Here is a 14516-nt window from a genome sequence, read left to right as displayed (position 1 = left end):
TTTCCATAGAAATCATTTTTTAACCCTTCCCATTTTTTTTTTCATCCACCTCCCTTACTCATTTCTACCACATAAAATTTTCTCTCTCATCAAATTTCCCAACTTCATCTCCATCATTTTCGACCACCATGTACAATGTCGGAGACCGCCGCCCGAAAAACGATACACTAGATCTCCTGGAATCTTTCAGACAGTTGAAGGTCATGTTTTATTGAGGAATGATACTTATAATAGTTTTATTAGGGATTATTATAATCTTATTTTCGCATATTGTAAACATGGTTGCTAAATGCAACCTCACTTTACTAAACACAACCCTTTTCCTCATAACTCATTTCTCTCTCTAACTACTCCTCTCTCCATTTTTCCTCTTTGTACTCTTCGTATGTCGTCCAAATTAGGGTTGGTTCTTCCAATTCTGCATAATTATTCTTCCAATTCTCCATAATTTGTAGTTCTAATTCTCCATAACTCTCGTTTCTTCCTCTTCTTCAATAGGTTTTTCCTTCTTTCTCCATTTACATGCGGTAGAACCAACATAAAGTTTTCATTCGATGAAACCAAAGTATCATTTGGGGGCGATTTCCAAGAGTTATTGTGTTCTTGCTAAGAGAATTGGGTCTCGATTTTTCTGAAAGTGCACGAAGACACTGTTTCGTGCGATCTCCATGAAATAGAAGAGACTGTTTTGTGCAATATGTAAGAAGCAGATGCATCTGTTTCGTGCAATCTACACGAAACAAAATAGACTGTTTCGTTCAATATGCACGAAAAAAACTAATTAGTTTCGTGTAGATTGCACGAAATAGGGCAAATCGATGCATATGAATCGCCCGACATTGCAAAATCACGAAAAAAAAATGAACAACTTATATTAGATTGAAATTCATTTCGTCAAAATTATCGTCCATTGAGTATCAGATTAAAATTTGTGAATTAGGTCTTCTATAAGTTTTTCTCTCTAACTGTTATAAAGGAGGAGGAGAGAATATTTTAAGAGAGAGGTGTTTTTTTAGAAAGGGTATGATAATGAGGGTTTTTTGGGTTGCGTTAGTAAAGTGAGGCTGCATTTAGTAATCCCCATTGTAAAACGCAATTATAATGCTTAATTATGTGATTTTTTTTATTTAATTTGTCATTAATGAATGTGATTCTCTTTTTTTTTCGGACATAATAGTCACATTCTAATTAAACTTTGTCATAATCTCGAAAAAAAAAATTTGCAGCCTTTTATGTATATTTATTGTTCAATTTTCATGTTATTATCATGTTTCGACCCCCTAACCTCTTGAACGGTTAAGGATTTTTGGACCACTATGGCTTGCATTCCAGTATGATTTTTTTGCATTAATTTTCCACTAATGCTATTAAAACATCACATGAACTCAGAAATGGCTAGACTTGCAAATCGAGACTTTGAGATCCTTGTTGAAGCCTCATGCCAAAGGTATCTAGAATGGAGGGTGGATGCAAAAGCTTATCTTATAAAGTCACTTAGCCTCGACCATACCATTGTCAAAGGTGGTGCACCTACCCTTTTGGAGCAAGCAAAAGCACTGGTGTACCTTAAACACCATATGTAATCCCCCATAATTTTGAAGAATTTTATAAAAATATGTAAGTATGTATATAGTTATATTTAAACCCAAATGAGTTTGGAAAATGATTTGACTATTTAAAAAGGTTGACTATTTTAAAAGTCAAATGAAATTATTTTTCATGGCTTAATAAAATTGAAAATATTTTAATTAAGCATGTTTTAATAAAAGTTTTAAATATTAAAGTATATTGAAAAAGAAGTCTAATGGAATTGAAAATCCTAAAAGGATAAAAAGGAAAAGAGTCATGTTGATGATTAAAGTCTTAAGTTGTTCATCTTATTGATCATCAAACTTCATTAAACCTTATCTCTTTTCCTAAGCCCAAAAAGGGAAGTCTTTATATAAATATCCTAATACCCAATTATTTTATCCCACACAATTATTATTTTCCCACAACTCACGCCATTCACGTTTCTTCCTTCCCTTCGGTTTTCTCTCTCCTCTTCGTCCGTCGTTCTTGGTTCTCTCTCTCAAATCACCTTTCTTCTTCTTCAAGTAACGTTTCTTCTTCAACAAGAAACGTCACAAGCCTTCCCTTGAATATGAAAATTCTGCTGCCGTGCTGCTGTTGGAGTTGTTGCTGCCGGCACCCCTCTCCTCCTCCTCTTTTGTTGGTTATTTTCTTTCTTCCTTCTTAAGATAAATTCCATTAAAAGACTAGATTTTTATGTTGTTTTATTATTATTAATCATGTTTATTAGTTTTAATTACTGTTTTATTAAGTAATTTCGATTCATCTATAGTTTATATTGTAAAGAAAAATTTCAGATTTATTATTATGATTAGATTTCTAGTTTAATCATGAAAACATGAGTTTTAGGGTTTTAAATTGCTAAACAAAAAACTATAGTAGTATATTATGTACTATGAGATTTAATTAGTATGTAATTCTAAATATGTTATACATGTTTTAAGGAAGGTTATTGAATTTTAAAGATGCTGTAATTTCAGAAAAGGGTTATTTATAGGGTTTTTAAGAATTTTTAATTGCTAGAATAGTAGTATTATGCTAGGAATTAAAAATAACTTAAGTTTGACACCTAAAATCGATTTTTAAACGTGTTTTAAGGGGGTTTTAAATTATTTAAAGCTAAGGAAAAATTGACAGAAATAATCCCAACTATGACCGTTCCGCTCAAAATAATCCCAACTTTGGGTTATTCTGGAATAATCCAAACTATTTGGGGCACCTTCCCAAAATAATCCAAACTTTTATTTTTCTTTGCTTCAATGATCCCTTTTGGGTCAATTATATATATGATAATTAAAAGTTTGGATTATTTTGAGAAAGTACTCCCAATAGTTTGGATTATTCTAGAATAACTCATAGTTGGGATTATTTTGAGCGGAACGGTGATAATTTGGATTATTCTTGTCAATTTTTCCCTGGAATTTTTATTTTAAGTTATTAATTTTAGTTACCTTGTTTTCTAGGCGGAGAATACATCGTAGGAGACTTTTAACGGTTTAAAAGTGGCCTACAGGCTAGTATATACGAGGTACATACATAATTACGTGTTATGTGGCTCAGTATCATGTTCTAAGGAAGATTAAAATGTTAGTATCATGTATAGGAACCTATTTTGTTGGTATATGTGATTTCTGGAAATTATTTTACATGTTTTATGCCTGTGTGCAACATGTGACTTGAAATTTATTATGAATATCGAATTATATGTTTGTATGGAATAATTGATGCAAGCATGTAAAGAAAGTTTATTTATTAACTCGCATAAGAATTAGTATATGTTATAAAGTGAATAGTTGTGTATCTACCAAATAATTCAATAAACATGTAAGAATAGCTAGTTCAAAACATAGCAATCACATACTTCATATATCATGGCCAATATTTAGGCCTTATACATAACAACTACTAAAATATTCGAGTGTATCAAAATATTCTTAAGACAATTAGGCCGCTTCATGGCCAAAACAAAACTATATATGTCTAGGTTACTGAAGACTTCAAACTCTGGTACGTAGTCTGTCTTTATAACATTCTCCAACTCATCAATGACCATATAATCAGACTAGCCTTAGTATTTTCGAGAGGTAAAAAAAAATATATACATAGTACTACTATTTGCTCGCCAATGCAGCATGACTCCTTGGTTATCCCATACATAGGAATAACATAAACTTTTTCCTCAACTTCCAATAACAATCATATAAAAGCAAAAAGAATTGAAATATTACAATAACAACATCATAAAAGTAATATTAATATATGTTAACTAAAAAAATATGATCCAAAATTTGTACTAAATGTACCACTAGGCTTAAAATATTTATTTCAAAATTTTAAAGTGTACTTGATTTCAAGATATAGAATAGCCAAGGTGATTATACTCCCAGGTAAGGAAGTTACCCACAGCGTCGGGAGAGCCTTCCTAATCCTAGACAGAGCTTGTCACCCCAAGATATCTACACCCTTCATCTTTCCAAATAAAAAAATATAAATATATATACCTTTTTTTGGTACTAGCAAGATGCATCAATACAACTCGTCAAAAAGAAAATAATTAAACTTAACAAAAATAATTTAGAATGCAAATGCGAAACTCTATATGCCTATCTTATGTTTACCCATCAATTTTAATATTCAACTTTTATCTTTTCAAGACCTGAAAAACTGATACCACTTTGTAACACCCCCAAATTACTCACTTTTAAATAAATAATTTAATAAATAATATTTGAGTAATTTAGGAGTATTACGGCCACGTGACTAACACGCTTTTGGCAACCAACTACTAACTAACCAAAATAACTTGCAGAGGAAGACTTCAGCCCAAAATAATAATACATCTTTATTAATAAAAGTAAATATTGTCTCAATACTCAAAATAAATGAAACACTCTAACTAGTGAAGATCCCTTCCTAGTATGCTCCCATGCACATCCAAAATTCACCTGCAAATCTGCTTACCAAAAAGGTAAACAGGGCAAAGCCAAATAGGAAAAAGAAAATACGTCAGTATAAAACTGAGTACGAAATGTACTAGATAAGTAACACATTTGTTAGTTCGTAAAATTTTTCATTTTGAAAACTCCATCACCAATAATTCAAGAAAACTCTTTAAGAATAAACTATTTTCAAACACTTAATAATAATTCAAGAATAATATTTTAAGAACAAACTCTTTCCAAACACTTGAATAATAATTCAAGAACAACCTTTTAAGAACAAACTCTTTCCAAACACTTGAATAGTAATTCAAGAATAACCTTTTAAGAATAAACTCTTTCCAAACAACTTGGATTAAAAATAATCCTGAAAACAATTCCTCTTCTTATCTCCCCTTCTATTTTGCTAAGTGTGCATACCCCCCAAACTAGTCATCCCATCACGGAGCTATATCAAGGGGTAACTATAATTGCCAACAAGTGGACTTTGAATCTCTTGATATAATCAAGCGGAAATAATAATAATATGACTTGTAAGTCATGAGTAAACTCTCTTCCTCATGAACAACTTTTTGAACATTCAAAGTTCATAAAAAACCAATCAACCTTTCCTTGTAAAAAAATTTAATTTTCCAAAAAGGATAACAAAACTTCATATATAAAATGATTGATAAAATCATTCATTCTTTACTTTCAAGAGTGAATAATAAAACATTGTAACCATTTTAAACTAAATTTCTAAACCAATCCAACAAAAAATCAATAAACAACTTTATCATATAAACCACATTTTAAAAGATCTAGCTACATAACGTACCTTGATCTTACACAAAAAACTAGTATCTCCACTTAGTCTTAATCTTGAACGATCTCCTAACAAACCAATAATAAAAATCTAATAAGTAACTTATCACATGAACCTAATCATGAATGTAAACATGAATAACCTATCATGAGCATAATATTTTTGAGTAAGAAACATGAAAAATCTTTTTTTTTTTCTTAACCCAAAGAAAATTAGAACTTGAATAAGAAATATAAAACTAGAATAGATAAGAAGATAAAGAAGAAGAACCTTGAAGTCTGGATTCTCCAAAGTTTTTGTGTGGAAAAGATGACTAAATGTGTGGGGTATTTATAGGAGTAGAATAGGTAGTACTTAATTTTCAAAATTAAAGAGTTTGTAACCTTCACTATAAATTAGGAGATTAAACCAAGATTTGTAACCTTCATCATAAATTTGGAAAACAAAACTCCCCCATTTACTTCACAATCTCGTAAAAAATAATGGCCTAATTTTTTTTTTTTTGGGTTTTTTTGAATAATTTTGACTAGGATTTAAAACCAAAAGTTTAACAAATCCTGCTTGTCAAAGTGTTATTTGATTCAGGAGCATCTCATTCTTTTATTTCTAGCACTTTAATAGAAAAGCTCCAGTTAAGCAGTCCAGTGTCTATTTCATTAGAAATTGCATTGCCATCAGGGGAGATGTTTAATTGTATTGGGTTGCATAGTCAAGTACCTTTAGTGATAGTTGGGGTGAACTTTCCATCCGACTTAGTTGAGTTGACTTATCATACCTCGATGTAGTTTTGGGAATGGATTGGTTGGCAAGGCTCAGATTAATTGTAAGGCCCAGAAGGTGTCCTTAGGCGGCCCTAAGAAATAAAGGGTGACTTATAGGAAGCTTGGGAAGGAGAAGGGAATGAAGATAGTATCTAGGATGAGAATTCAATCTTATGTGAAGAAGGGGTGTCCGTTATTCTTATGTGGAGTTCAGAGGTTTGAAAAGGAAGATGAGAATAGGGAGATCTCGATCGTATCCGAGTTTCCTGAAGAGATACCGGGTGTGCCACCTGTTAGGGATCTTGAGTTTACCGTAGACTCAATGCCAGGAACCGGACCTATTTCAAAGTCTCCATATAGAATGGCTCCAGCTGAGATGAAAGAGTTAAAAGTTCAGTTGGAGGAGTTGTTAGAAAAAGGGTATATAAGACCTAGTTCGTCTCCTTGGGGTGCACCTGTATTATTCATGAAAAAGAAATATGGTAGTTTAAGGTTGTGCATTGATTATTGGGAGTTGAACAATGTGACGATCAAGAATAAGTATTTGCTTTCGAGAATAGATGATTTATTTGATTAGTTGAAAGGAGCGAGGACTTTCTCGAAGATCGATTTGAGGTCAGGTTATCACCAATTGGGGATTGCTAAGGGTGATATTTCTAAGATTGCGTTTAGGACACATTATGGTCACTATGAGTTCACAGTTATGCCATTTGGTCTGACCAATGCACCTGCAATGTTCGTGGATTTGATGCATAGTATTTTCAGGTCATACTTGGATAAATATGTGGTTGTGTTATAGATGATATTTTGATATATTCGAAGGATAGGAGCAGTCATGAGCTGCATTTGAGGGAAGTTTTGTCCACCCTAGAGCATAAGTTATACGCCAAGTTCTCTAAGTGCGAGTTCTGGTTGGATGATGTTGCATTTTTAGGACATTTTATCTCAAAGGAAGGAGTTTCAGTGGATCCTGCTAAGATTCAAGCGGTGCACGAGTGGCCAAAACCGAAGATATTGTCTGATATAAGGAGTTTCCTTATGTTAACTGGTTACTATCGAAGATTTGTAAAGGATTTCTCAAGGATCTCGAGACCAATGACTAGCCTTATGAAGAAATAATGTAAGTAGTTTTGGACTCTAGAGTGTGAGGAAGCCTTTTCAGCGTTGAAGGAAAAGTTTACTACAACACCTGTTTGGCTCTACCTGATGAAAGGCAGCAGTATGATGTCAATAGTGATGCTTGGAAATTTGGGTTGGGGTGTGTATTGATGCAGAATCGGAAGGTCATCGCTTATGCTTCTAGGCAGTTAAAACCATATGAGTTGAATTATCCAACCCATGATCTTGAATTAGCTGCAATAGTGTTTGCTTTGAAGATATGGTGAGTACTTGTATGGGGCAACGTGTAAGTTGTACACGGATCATAAGAGCTTAAAGTATATTTTCACTCAGAAGGAGTTGAACATGAGGCAGAGGAGATGATTGGAGTTGATCAAGGATTATGATCTCGAGATCCAGTATCATGAAGGGAAAGCTAATGTTGTTGTTGATGCATTGAGTCAAAAGTCGAGTCATTCAGTTAATGCAATGGTGTTGCCCAGTTAGTTATGTGTCGAGTTTTAGAAACTGTCATTAGAGGTACTAGAAGAAGGAGGTGTTAAAGAATTGTTGGGTTCTTTGTCAGTTCAACGCTCAATCTATGATGAGATTAGGGAGGGTCAATCAAAGGATGAAAAGTTAGAAAATATTCGAGAGAAGATCCAGGATGATCAGGTATCAGATTTCCAGATAGCCGATGATGGAAGTATTCGGTTCAATGAAAGGTGGTGTATACCAAGTAATAAAGAAGAGTTGAAGTGGAAATTAATGGACGAAGCTCATAGCTCACCTTATTCAGTACACGCAGGTGGGAAATTGTATAAGACATGAAGCAAATGTTCTGGTGGCCAAACATGAAGCGAGAGGTAGCCAAATTCGTGGCTAAGTGTCTCACATGCCAAAAGGTCAAGTTTGAGCACAAGAGGCCGCAAGGGAACGTTCAGCCTCTAGATATTCCAAGTTGGAAATGGGATTCTATATCAATGGATTTTGTGTCTGCATTACCAAGAACTAAGGCTGGAAATGATACAATTTGGGTAGTAGTAGATTGTTTAACTAAATCTACAACTTTCATACCTATGAAGAATACTTGGTCGATGGATCAATTGGCTAAAGCATATGTGAAGTGGGTTGTGAAATATCATGGTGTGCCTAAGGACATGGTTTCCGATCGTGATTAATTCACGGTTCTTGTCCAACTTTTGATAGAGTTTGTATAAGGCTTTGGGTACTAATTTGTTAATGAGTACAACTTTTCATCCGGCTACAAATGGGCAAAAAGAACGAATAATTCAGACTTTAGAAGATATATTACGATCTTTTGTTATGGAGTATCAGGATTCATGGGAGGATTTCTTGGATTTATAGAATTTTCCTACAACAACAGTTATCATGCAGTATTGGTATGGCTCCGTTTGAGGCTTTATATGGTTGGAAGTGTAGAAGTCTAGTCTGCTGGAATAATATTAGTGAAACCGTGGTGCTTGGACCCGAGTTCCTCGAAGAGACGGTGAAGCAGGTGAAAGTGATTCAAGAAAAGATCAAGGCAACTCAAGATCGGCAGAAGAATTATGCTGATTTGAAGCGAAGGGATGAAGAGTTTCAGGTTGGGAGAAGGTATTATTGAAAATATCTCTAATGAAAGGGGTGATGCGATTTGGGAAGAAGGGCATGTTAAGCCCAAAGTATATCGGGCCATATGAGGTGCTAAAGAAGATCGGGAAGTGGCATATAGATTGGATTTGCTTTTCCATATATCTCAGTTAAGGAAGTATGTTTCGGATGTATCTTATGTGCTACAACCTGAGACCATTGAATTGAACGATAGTTTGACTTACGAGGAAAAACCTGTAAGAATCCTTGATAGTAAAGTTTGAAGTACTCAGACTAAGGATGTAAGATTACTCAAAGTAATATGGTCAAACCATCAGACTGAGGAAGCAACATGGGAAGCGAAGCGGATATGCGCAAGAAATATCGCGTTGTTTTCCGAGGTTAGTTGTCGAGTTACGGGGTCGTAACTGCTTTTAAGGGGGGTAGAATGCGATAGAGTTTAACGCTTTTACTATAGTTATTGCATTTTAGCATAATTTTGAGTCATTATATGCATTTTATCCATGAGCATTTGAGCTGGAAACTGCAATTTTGAATTTTAAATCCGTTTTTGGAAAGTGATTATGACTTATTGTCTTATGTTTCGAGGTCGAAACTTCTTTTAAGGAGGTAGACTGTGATACCCCATATTTTTGAGTATTCATTTAGGTAATTAAAGTATTTATTTTCTAAAATATATATTTTAAGCAAAGGGTATTTTAGCAATTTCACTCGTTTTAAATTATTTTGGCGGAAGATGGCGCCAAAATTGGATTTGTTAGACTTTTGGTTTAAAATCCTAGTCAAAATTATTCAAAAAAAACCAATAAAAAAATTGTTTTTAGGCCATTATTTTTACGGGATTGTGAAGTAAATAGGGGAGTTTTGTTTTCCTAAAACTTCCAAATTTATGATGAAGGTTACAAATCTTGGTTTAATCTCCTATTTATGGGAAAGGGTACAAACTCTTTAATTTTGAAAATTAAGTACTACCTATTCTACTCCTATAAATACCCCACACCTTAATCCATCTTTTCCACACAAAAACTTTGGAGAATCCATACTCTCTTACTTCAAGGTTCTTCTTTATCTTCTTATCTATTCTAGTTTTATATTTCTTATTCAAGTTCTAATTTTCTTTGGGTTAAGAAAAGAAAAAGATTTTTCATGTTTCTTACTAAAAAATATTATGCTCATGATAGGTTATTCGTGTTTACATTCATGATTAAGTTCATGTAATAAGTTACGTATTAGATTTTTATATGATTGGTTTGTTAGGAGATCGTTCAAGATTAAGAGTAAGTGGAGATACTAGCATACATTTTGTGCAAGATCAAGGTACGCTATGTAGCTAGATCTTTTGAAATATGGTTTTATGTGATAAAGTTCTTTATTGATTTAATGGTTGGATTGGTTTAGAAATTTGGTTTGAAATGGTTACAATATTTTATTATTCACTCTTGAAGTGAAAAGAAGGAATGATTTTATCAATTATTTTATATAGAAGTTTTGTTATCCTTTTTGGAAAATTAAATTATTTTTACAAAAAGGTTGATTGGTTTTTATGAACTTTGAATGTTCAAAAAGTTGTTTATGAGGAAAGGAGGTTTATTCATGACTTACAAGTCATATTATTATTATTTCCGTTTGATTAATATCAAGAGATTCAAAGTCCACTTGTTGGCAATTATAGTTACCCCTTGATATAGCTCCGTGATGGGATGACTAGCTTGGGGGGGTCACACTTAGCAAAATAGAAGGGAGATAAGAAGAGGAATTGTTTTCAGGATTATTTTTAATCCAAGTTGTTTGGAAAGAGTTTTTCTTAAAAGGTTATTCTTGAATTACTATTCAAGGTTTGAAAGAGTTTGTTCTTAAAAGGTTATTCTTGAATTAATATTCAAGTTTGGAAAGAGTTTTTTCTTAAAATGTTATTCTTGAATTATTATTAAGTGTTTGAAAATAGTTTATTCTTAAAGAGTTATTCTTAAATTATTGGTGATGGAGTTTTCGAAATAAAAAAAAATTTGTTACGAACTAACAAATGTGTTACATATCTAGTACATTTCGTACTGAGTTTTATACTGACGCGTATTTGCTTTTTCCTATTTGGCTTTGCACTGTTTACCTTTTGATAAGCAGTTTTGCATGTGAATTTTGGATGTGCATGGGAGCATACTAGGAAGGGGATCTTCACCTGGATTAGAGTGTTTCATTTATTTTGAGTATTGAGACAATATTTACTTTTATTAATAAAGAAGTATTATTATTTTTGGTTAAAATATTCCGCTGCAAGTTATTTTTTTAGTTAGTAGTTGGTTGCCGAAAGCGTATTAGTCACGTGGCAGTAATACTCCTAGATTACTCAAATATTATTTATTAAATTATTTATTTAAAAGTGAGTAATTTGAGGGTGTTACAGGAAGATCTGGCGTCGTTACTCCATGATCTCCTTGTGTTCTATTCAGTGACACTTCTTCTAAAGCCTTAAGCAGTTTTTCATTTAGTTGGTAGTGCTTTTCAACTAACGGTAGCAAGAGATGTTGACATTGCCGTAAAGGTTGCACTCATAATATCATTGATATCTACAAGTATTCGGTTTATTTTCCTAGAGTTAATATCTCTATTCTCCTCACTTATCCTTTGAAGGATATCTGTGAAGACTTTGGCAGACTCATGGGCTAGAGTTTTGTAGTTAGAATCAAATTGTTGCCTTTGACTGTCCCTGGCTTCCAATAGTAATTGCTTTGCTATCTCAGTGAATTTTCCACACATTTGATGTACAAATCCACAGCCGATGCTACTTGGAGACAAAATTTTCCTTTGGGGAGTTTCTTCTTGTGACTCTCCTAAGGCATGATGAATTGGTTCACCACTATCCTCAGGTACCCTAGACTCTGAAGGTATCGATTTATTGTCTTCCATGTTTTGAGACACCGGTTCAACTCTAGGACCTTCCCTATTCCTTCGAGAACGTGTATGCGGCATTTAAGAAAAAACTAACAATGGCTATTTTGAACAGTAAAATTGTAAAAGTTATTAAAGAAGAAATTTCACAATATGATTATGAATCTTTCTCCTCCCACTGTGGTCGCCAATAAACCTGTTGGTACAACATCAGTTGGTTGACTTTGCAAACAAGTCACTGCACACCAATAGTTAGATACTGAGCGTCGCAGGAGACTTAGTCCCTGGGGGTTATCGGTTTTAATTAGTTAAAACCTTGCTAGCGTACTTTGTTGTAATCTAATTAATTAAACTACAACGTCTAATAAATTCAGGCGATAAGTATTAAATAGAACAAAAGACGCAATAATTAATCTATTAATTAGAGCTGAATATTATCACTCACATCACAAACTTCTAGAAAGATTTTCTATATCCCACATGGAGATAAACCAAGCTTGATAATTAAAGGAAAAACATGAAGATGATTACCTCCATGAATTCCGGCTAAAACTGGAGATGAACAAACTTGTCACTTAGCTCTAGGTCTAGGAACTAAACTATAACCCCTGAATGGGGTTGGCTAATCTAGGCTAAGGCTACGCTAAAAAGAAAGTAAATTACACGTTGTTGTGTGTTGTGTTTGTTGTTTTTCAATAGATCCTTCTACTTGTATTTATACTTCATCATTATGCGTAACTTCCATGCATCTTTGGAGGGAAATGATTTGAATCATTTATGATTCAAATCATAACTGCTTTCTTTTTGGCGCCAGAATGGCCACGCACCAATGCCCACGTAATTTACATACTCTATGATCAGATTGGTAGTTACCCACGTCTTTTGTCCACGTCTTTATAATTGTTTGGCGTCCATCTCCTGAACATTCTTGGCTTTCATGAGCTTCCTTTTATGGGCTTCTGATCTTTGACTTTTGTTGACTCTTTCTCGTGGTCCTTCTAGTATGATTGGGCCTTCACATCAACATAAACATTGAACCTTTTGGGGCTTAATACAATGTATTGTAATAAATGTTAGCCATTATCTAAAAATGGTAGTAACAAAGACGTATGAGACCAAAATAAAAAACAATCATAGCATTGCAAGCTTAAACTAATATACTAAATAAACACCCCTATAAACAAGTCAGCGCAAAAAGATCATCATACAGTGCGTAAAAACCCAAGTTAATTTTAACAATACCAGCACATTAGCCATTAAACTACTCACATGGATATTGCATTCGAAATATCTGTAAGCATGCCTCCTCTACACAACTTCACAAACGCACATATCTGCTAACATCTTCTTCTGCATGTAATCATATTGCTTATAGTTATTGTCCTGCATATTAACTTTTATTTATAGAGACCATCGATCTATATCATTTCTAAACTACAGAGCATTTAGAATCGTTCTTCGTCCTAACACCGTATACTTTGACTATCGATTTCTTGAACCTTAGCCAAAGTGGGGGGCTGTTGTAGATATATCGTGTCTCCCTATTTAAGAACCCAATGATGAAACATATTGTGGTCTTAATTGGTCCAATCTAAGGGAAGAGCGGCCTGAAAAGCCAGGCCCAAAACTATTTTAAAGTTTAAAGCTTATTTATTTGCAATAATGATCCAAAGTCCTATTTTAAAACCCAATTAATTATTTCAAATAATTAATTATATTTTGATGCCACAAATTAAATATTTTGAGCCCAATCCTTTGAAAAAGTGCAATTGATTATTCATGATAATTAATTATTTTTATTTTTTATTTTAATAAATATCTTTAAAGTTATTTTTGAAAACATATTTTAGCTCGTAAAAGTTGATTTTCGAATTTAAAAGGATAAAACGCGTCGAAGGAAAAACCTGTCTGACGCAGACGGTGCGTCTGGCACGCTAAGTGCGCGGCGGCGCATTGGTTGTGCCACGTCAGGGGCACCAATCTGCCCCTGACACGTGGCTTTGTGCATCATGCAGATATGTGCGCCTAGTGCACTCTTCGCACGATGCGCATTTCACTTTCTTATTTTTTATAATATTTTGTTATAAATAAGCCACTGATTTTTCAGATCTAAAAAAACATTTTTATAAGCTCGATACAATCGAATACTTGGGAACTCTCAAAACTTCCATACGCACATATTTTCATATTTACACACATACAAACACATAAACACATAATTTGATCGATCTTCACAAGGGTTTGTTGAAAGGATTCACGATTGCTCTTTTCAAAGGTTGTTATTCCTTCTGACCCAAGCAACATCTTATATTCTTGAGGGTCCTTAAATCTTTCTCATTTATTATATTGAAGTTACTAACGATTTCTTTCTTAATGTACATCTTTAATAAAAATTATTTCTTTTGTACATTCTAATCTCTACTCTTTTTATTTATTTTTCATATATTTATATTGTTATGATTGTCTTGCTTATGCTTTCATCACCCACATGTTATTATTGCTAATTAAGACCTAAGGATTTATTCTAATATTAATCAAATGATTTGAACAACCTATTAGGAACCTTATAGTTTCAATTGCTCAATAACGTGTCATTAAAAAATAGTCTTTTTGATGTATTTAATCAACAACTTAGACTAATAATTTTAGGGTGCTTGAAAATATTATCTGGTTATTCTTTTGCATAAAACTTGACATGAATCGATATCAGTAGAGGCCATGAATGAGCGAATGTGGTTTATGACCGTGTTCGTACATTCACCCCTGAACTCAATCTATGGTTTATTGACCATTAATGGAGTCCTGACGGGAAAATCTACATGTTTATAAGTCTTCCTTTCA

This window comes from Beta vulgaris, chromosome 1 (genome assembly GCF_026745355.1).
Source record: "Beta vulgaris subsp. vulgaris cultivar EL10 chromosome 1, EL10.2, whole genome shotgun sequence".
NCBI lineage: Eukaryota > Viridiplantae > Streptophyta > Magnoliopsida > Caryophyllales > Amaranthaceae > Beta > Beta vulgaris.
This window is presented reverse-complemented; position numbering follows the sequence as displayed.